Consider the following 8,259-nt stretch of genomic DNA (forward strand, 5'->3'; position numbering starts at 1 on the left):
GTACATGTAGTGCAGTTCCAGTAGTCAGATAAAACTATAAAATTGGATTGTTTTTAATCCAACATGGCATCACAAGAACAATTTGATGATTTGAAGACCCTTATTATGGGAATAGATAAGAAAGTTACTGGTTTTTCTACACAGCTGAATAAAGTTGAACGCAACTTGACAAGTATGATAAACGAGGTAAAGGCTGATGTAAATGTGCTTAATGTTAAGTATGAAACCTCACACAAAGAGCTTAACACTCTTCGTAATGAATTCATAGAGCTCGAAAGAGGTGTTCAAGGTATGGATGCACAGATTCAATTCATAGAGAATGATAAACTTGAAAAACAAAAAATAGAGTTACAAGAGCAAATTGATGACCTTAAAGAGAAAGCCATTCTACAAGAAAAACATGATAGGAAGTATAACATATTTATATACGGAATAGATGATAGTAAAAAAGATGAGAATGTGTATGCAATAACAAGAAAACTCTTCAGTGAAGACATGCATATTGACAACAGAAAAGCAAATTCTATACCCATCGCAAATGCGCATAGAGTTCCTACACATGGGAAAGGTCTAAAGCCTATCATAGTTCGTTTCCTGCATTTTGGGGATGAGCAACTTATCATGTCCAATGCACACAACTTAAAAGGGAAAAAAATACGCATACTTGATGATCTGCCAATTTCAATGAAGGAGGAGAGATTTCTACTTTCGCACAATGCATACAAAATAAGAAAAAGGGACAAGTTACAAACAAGAATTCGAGCAAAGGGGGCGCACATGACATTAGAGACTCGTTAAAATAGTTCAGAAGAATGGTCTCCATGGGAATAACTGCAGTTTCATATACTTGTATATACTATTCTAAGATAAAAACCGGTTTATTATACAAAATGTCATATATAATACTATTGAGTATATAAATTAACCATGAATATAAGAAGATATAAATTTAATAATGAATTTTACAAAACATAATAAATGTATATTACATTGAAACAAGAATTTTGTATTGTTAGATTTCTATTTACAGGCTTCTAGATTGATAGTACATGTAGTAAGTATAGAAAAAAAAAGAATCGTTGCTTTTTCATTTGGCTGACATTTTATTCTGCTTCTTTATTTTTGCTCTATTTTGTTCGACTAGTTTGATTTGATATATAGCTTTACATGCCTTTATTTTTGCTTTTTTAGTTATGAGTTCTTTATATGTTGAGTAAATGCATGCATGCTTTAGCTTACATATAGATATTATATGTTATAATGTGATTTTTTTGATTTTTTCGTTCTGCATTTTGTTTTCAGCTGTTTATATTTCTAGAGAAAATGCATGCTTTAGTCTATTTCATAGATAGCACAATGTATGTGAATTTATAAGATCACCTTAAGAGGTGTATATATACACAATTGGAGGATGGGCGGGGTTATTTTTTATACCTTTAAGACTCTACATTTCTTGAAAATAAACATTTAGATTGAAATAAAACATGTACATTTTGTACCTTCAATACTCATAAAGGGATAGAAATTAATATCTTAAGGTGAGCTTTAAAAAAATAATATTTAGTTTTTGATCTCAAATATAGTAAATAAACAAATTGTGTATGCTTATTTAAATCTTAAGATGCAAAGTGACACCTCACATATTGTAGTGATGTGATATAAACATAAGACAAACTTGACCAGATCAGATAAGGAAGAACAAAACAATGGACATTTTGTGGTAAGGTGCTTCTTGTGTGATCTCTTCTCTTTTGTCTAAATAATTATTTTCAATATTTTATGTGTAAACCTAATTCATTAATTATAAGTTTGTAAGAAATGGTGTTTAAATATTGAGATGTAGTACATATTATCATGCAAATCAGTACAAAACTTAGTCACGCCTAAATTTGATATAAAAACAAATTGAGTTATCTCCCCTAGAACACATATGTAAATCTGCATTAAGATAAGAATAATCTTAGTTTCATATTATATGTTTTAAATGTGTTTCATCTTCTTTTTTGTTTATTTATTTTATGTATATATTTATTACAAAACATAGATTTCTGGTATTTGGCATATATATGAAATATTTTTTAAGGAAGTGAAATATTATGAAATCAGTCCTGATGTCTCGCATGAACTATTTTTTCCTTTGTTTTTACAAATATCATACTTCACAGTTGAAGAACAAATATCATGATGGAAGGAAAAAACATTAAAATAATGTCCTATAATTGTCAAGGACTTCACATGAGGGAAAAACGGGGAGATATTTTTGATTATCTTTATTCAAAAGATTTAAATATATATTGTCTCCGGGATACACACTTTGTAGAACAAGATGAAGTTTTGATGAAAAACCAATGGAAAGGCCATTGTGTTTTTAATTCATTTGCTTCAAATAAACGAGGAGTTGCTATTCTGTTTAAAAATGATTTTGACTATAAAATACATAAAGTTAAAAAAGATGGAGATGGCAATCTGGTGGGATTGGATCTTAATATTGAAGACAAGAGATTTACTCTGATAAATGTTTATGGGCCAAATATTGATACTCCCTGCTTCTATGACAAATTAACAGAAATAATAGATTTCTTTGGAAATCAGCTTTGTATTATTTGTGGGGACTTTAATCTTGTTCAAAATTTCAACCTTGATACCCATCACTATATAAATATAAACAATCTAAGATCTAGAGAGAACATTTTGGAAATTAAAGAATATACGAATCTCATCGACCCATTTAGAGAAATATATCCTGATCTTAAACGATTTACATGGAGAAGGAAAAACCCTTTTAAACAATCTAGATTAGATTTCTTTTTGATTTCTGAAAGCCTTATAGATGACATTTGTGAAGTAAACATTGGTAATAGCTACAGGTAAGATCATTCACCAGTGATTTTGACTTTAAAAATAAATGGCAGAGGCCTCTGGAAGTTTAATAACTCTCTCCTTCAAGATCCTGAATATGTAAAACTAACAAAACAACAAATTACTAACACAGTTGAGCAATGTGTAATGCCAGTGGATAGAGGGGATGCTTTACATGGTATTGATAATTTAGATATTGAATTTTCAATTAATGACCAATTATTTTTGGAGACCCTTCTCCTCGAGATTAGAGGTAAGACTATTTCTTATTCAACATTTATAAAAAGAGAAAGGACAAAACAGGAAATCCAACTGACTGAGGAGATACAAAATTTAGAAAATAAGGTAAGTACAGAGGACACTCTTGATGAAATAGAAGCCAAAAAATGTCAACTTAGAATTTTGAGACAGAACAAGGTTAAAGGTCAATATGTTAGGTCAAGAACCCAATGGATTGAAGAAGGAGAGAGGCCCACTAATTTTTTTTTGTAATTTAGAAACACAAAACTTTGTCAATAAAACTATTAAAAAACTAGTTACTGATGAAAATACTGTAGTTGAAAATCAAAAAGAAATCTTAAAACTATCAAAAATATTTTATGAGAAACTTTACAAAAGACAAGAATGTCTTAAAAAAATAAACTTATCAAGGGAATTACCATCTTTGACATCTAAATTAAATGATATCGAAAAAGAATCATTAGAAGGTAACATTTCTTTTACTGAATTAACACAAGCTTTGAAAAAAGGATGAAAAATAATAAAAGTCCTGGGTCAGATGGTTTTACTGCAGAATTTTTTTTAAGTATTTGGGATAGACATTGGAAAGTTTGTCTTGAGGTCAATAAATTATTCATATCAGATAGGGGAAATGTCTGTCACACAGAGGCAGGGTGTTATCACATGTATTCCAAAAGAAGGCAAGTCAAAACAGTTCTTAAAAAATTGGCGTCCAATTACACTTTTGAATTCAACATACAAACTAGCTTCTAGTTGTATAGCTGAGAGGATAAAGTCAGTTCTAAAAAGAATTATTGACTGATCAAACAGGCTTTATCCCGGGTAGATTTATTGGGGAGAACTGCAGACTTATATATGATATTTTACACTTTACAGAAGAAAATGATATCCCTGGTATATTATTACTCATTGATTTTGAGAAGGCCTTTGACTCTATATCATGGGCCTTTCTCTTTGAAACACTGAAGTATTTTAATTTTGGAGACTCTATTATCATGATTATGAACTGGATTAAAAAATTTTATAATGATATTACATCTACTGTCACCCAGAACTGCTGTCTGTCAGACTTTTTCCGTGTGGAGAGAGGCTGTAGACAGGGGGATCCTTTGTCTCCTTACCTTTTCTTGCTATGTGCTGAAATATTAGGCATTTTAGTAAGAAGTAGTGATGAGATAAAGGGTATTATGATAGATGATTCAGAGTATATCTTGTCTCAATATGCAGACGACACATCACTTATCTTAGATGGGTCGCCTTCCTCACTGGATGCATCTCTCCGTATATTACAATTCTATGCTGAGATATCAGGACTGAAAATTAATTTAGACAAAACAAACGTTATATGGATAGGTAGTAATAGACATAGTCAAGACAAAATATCTGTAAAGTGGGGACTGAAATGGGGTTTCATTACCTTCAAATTATTAGGTATCACTTTCTGTGTTGATTTAGATAGAATGTTAAATCTAAACTATGCTCCTCGAATACAAGAAATAGAAAAAATATTACAAAAATGGTCAAAACAGTCACTTACCCCGTTTGGTAAAATAACAATTATAAAGTCACTAATTATATCAAAATTAAATCATCTGTTCCTGTCCATCCCAGGTCCAGATGATAATATGATACGTCAACTTAATAGTAAAATTTATTCATTCATTTGGGATGATAAGCCTGACAAGATAAAGCGGGATCTTTTATGCCAAGAATACTTTAGAGGGGGCCTAAAAATGATTAATTTGAAACATTTTATACAAGGGTTAAAACTTACTTGGGTAAGAAGATTATTTAAGTCAAAATCCAATTGGATCCAATTATTTACCTCCACCCAAAATATAAACTTTACAGAGTTGGCTTATTTTGGAATTATTAAAAAATCAAAAAACAAATTTTGGGATGAAGTTTTTCATGCCTGGAAAATTATGTCAAAACTCAGACATCCATTTCATTTTGAGGAAGTCATTTCGACATCTATATGGCATAACGAACATATTAAAATTGATAACGTCAGCGTTTACTATAAAAATTGGTCACATCATGGGGTATGGACTGTAAATGACCTGTTAGATGAACATGGAAATATATTAACATATGAAAATTTTGAAATTATGTATAATTTCAAACCCATGTTTCTACAGTTTTATGGGCTTATATTAGCACTAAAAAAATGGCTACAACACCGAAAGAGAGAAAAAACATCAGGCTATTATACCTTTTAACATTAATATTTTCTTTAAGTCCGAAAAGGGCTCTAAGGACATGTATACTATTTTAAATCAAGGAACTTTACCTATAGATTTTGTAGCAGAAAAAAAATGGGAAGGTATTCTTAATAAAGTTGTAGAAAATTGGAAAAAAATACACTTGTGTGTTACCAAGGTTTCAAAAAACACTAGGTTATGTTGGTTTCAATATAGAATTATTCACTATATCTTAGGGACTAATGCTCTACTCTTTAAAATGAAACTTGTTAACTGTAATTTGTGTACATTCTGCAAGGAAGAGCCAGAAACTATAGAACATTTACTTTGGGGTTGTCATATTGTAGCCGACATTTGGCACAATCTAAATTCTTGGATTTTCGATATAGTTCATATAGAAATTCCACTAAATTTGAATATTGTCATTTTTGGCCTCTATGAAAATTATAAATTTAATTTTATTAAAAATAAAGTTATCTTACTGACAAAGTATTTCATTTACAGATGTAAGATGCAAGATATAAAACCTCATATTAAAGGTCTTCAAAATTACATAAAAGAAAACTTGATTTTAGAGAAACATATTTCTTCAAAATATTTAAGTATGGAAGAACACAACTTGTACTGGAACCCCTGGGCTAAGGTCATTAATTAAATTTAAATTAGGTTAATGTATACACATATGTGTACAAAAAAATGTATATGAGTATTTGAAAGTACTTGTATAATGTTATACCATATGCATGCTCATATATTTCTTGCACTACTATTACTATTATTACTATATTAATGAAAATATTATTACTATACTTCATCCATAGATTTCATAGTGTTAGTCCATAGAATGCTTATCATGCTTATTTATTTCACTTGCTTGATTATTGTACCACAAGATAAATATATGTTGATACCTGTAAATTCATGAAGAAAAAAAAATTGCGGAAAATTTTCTGCTAAATCGTAAGGTATGATACAAAACCACATTATTCACCAAGAAAAGCCATGGGACCATATATATTTAAGTGCAAATAGATCTCGCGCTCAAATTAGACAATAGCAGTTTTTCCATAAATAGTTTATTAAAAATGCCATTTAAGGAGATAATTGCTAAAAATAGCATTGCCGGCAATGGGGCAAACATTTAGTAATTTGGTGGCAGGTACCAGTTTTGGTGTACCAGAACATGTGTCCCACGCAGAAATGTGGTTATAGTTAAGCATTGAGGTATATAGTTGCATCATGTGGATTGGAAAAATAAATGAATGTAAATTCTAGGCTATTATACTACACAAGTAAGTAGTTGCATACACAGGTTGGGGATTTCATTCACACATGGGTCCAATCAGAAGTAAAAATTGTGGTCTCCTCACTTGACGGCATCCAATCAAAGTGGGGAAAAAATTCAGTTTTATTTAAACAAAAATATCTTGAGATCTTGATGGTAAGGATAGGTTCGGACAAGGTTCTAATTCACTGAATATCATTTATCTCTTGAATTTTGCCTAAAATTCTTGTCTGCTATTAGCAGGATTCTGCAGGTGAAGATTAGATTTGTATCAAAGCATCACATTTTTTGCCTTATTTACAATGCATTTATAAATTTAAAAATATCCATGCTGGACAGACACCCAAATTTAAAGGTTTTCTATATATTCACATAAGCACGCACACATCTTAGTTACTTGAAACCATACATTTTATTTGTATATAAGCTTGAATGAATTTTCAAGAAAATAAAATCATAAATCCATGAAATTCTAAAGATTTATTGTAAAATAACTGGTTTCTGTCACCTTTATATTCTCAAAAACCATTCCACGGTTAATCGAGAAAGGGGAAAGAAACATGTCTGTATATTGTACTTTTCTACTCATAATAATACCTCCATTATTTGGAGAACCACTTCTTTAACGTATACTGTACTCTATCACATCATCAATTCAGGATACATCCGTCATAAAATCAATACTTATATTGGAAATGTTATCCGATTAAAATAATCATCATACAATCCAAAATTTATTATCAATCAAAGCTATTATGTTTATCGATCCGATACATGCAGGATAAACAAGTTGATTTGGGAAGTTACCTAATTCATGCAGGAAAAAAATAAATGAATTATTAATCGAATTCATTGACAATTTTGCAAAATTGAAAATTGAAAGTAAAGCAACAGACAGCTCTCCAGAAGATACATACGTTGACCAAATACAGTAATTTCGTCTCAAATGAGAAATAATATTAGCAAGATTGATGGATATATAGTGGCAACCAGAGATAACACGATCTCTATTCGACAGGAGGCGAGCATGAAACCATAGACTGTAAACAATTGATAATGAATTTGATCATCAAAATTCCAAAAAAATAAATAATTTAAAGGCACATAACTCTCTCTATATCACTGCTAGACATTCAAAAACTGTCATTACCGAAATTAAGAGAGAGAACAAAAATGTTGTTGACAATTCATTTTGGATTTACTTTAATTTTCTCATTTGAAATATCTTATAACAGTGTTTTACGCAAGTACATTTACTGCCTATTTTTGTTCTTATTGAGTCAGTAATCTGACCTGTAAGTTGTTTACATTTGTTATATCACCCTACTGATACATGAAGGTTGTATGTTTACTTCTAGTGGTATGTTGAATTCCTTTGCTAATAGAGATTTAACGTGGGTCACATCTGCTTTGTTTATAAATTACATTATGATTGAGGATGGTGCATAGTTTGTGAATATTTGATGCAATTAAGTTAAATAAACAAGTAGAATTTAAGTTTAAATATTTGTGCATACTTGGTGTATTCTTAGTGACAAAGCGTGAATGAGGTAAATGTTTTTGTTATTCTAAACAGATCCTTGTTGGATTCGAATTCAGTTGGAATTGTGTTGTACTATTATTTTTTTAATTATTTTGCTGCACTTTACGACCTGCTGCGTGTTTTTTTTT

This window comes from Mytilus californianus, unplaced genomic scaffold (genome assembly GCF_021869535.1).
Source record: "Mytilus californianus isolate M0D057914Y unplaced genomic scaffold, xbMytCali1.0.p SCAF_8, whole genome shotgun sequence".
Classification (NCBI taxonomy): domain Eukaryota; kingdom Metazoa; phylum Mollusca; class Bivalvia; order Mytilida; family Mytilidae; genus Mytilus; species Mytilus californianus.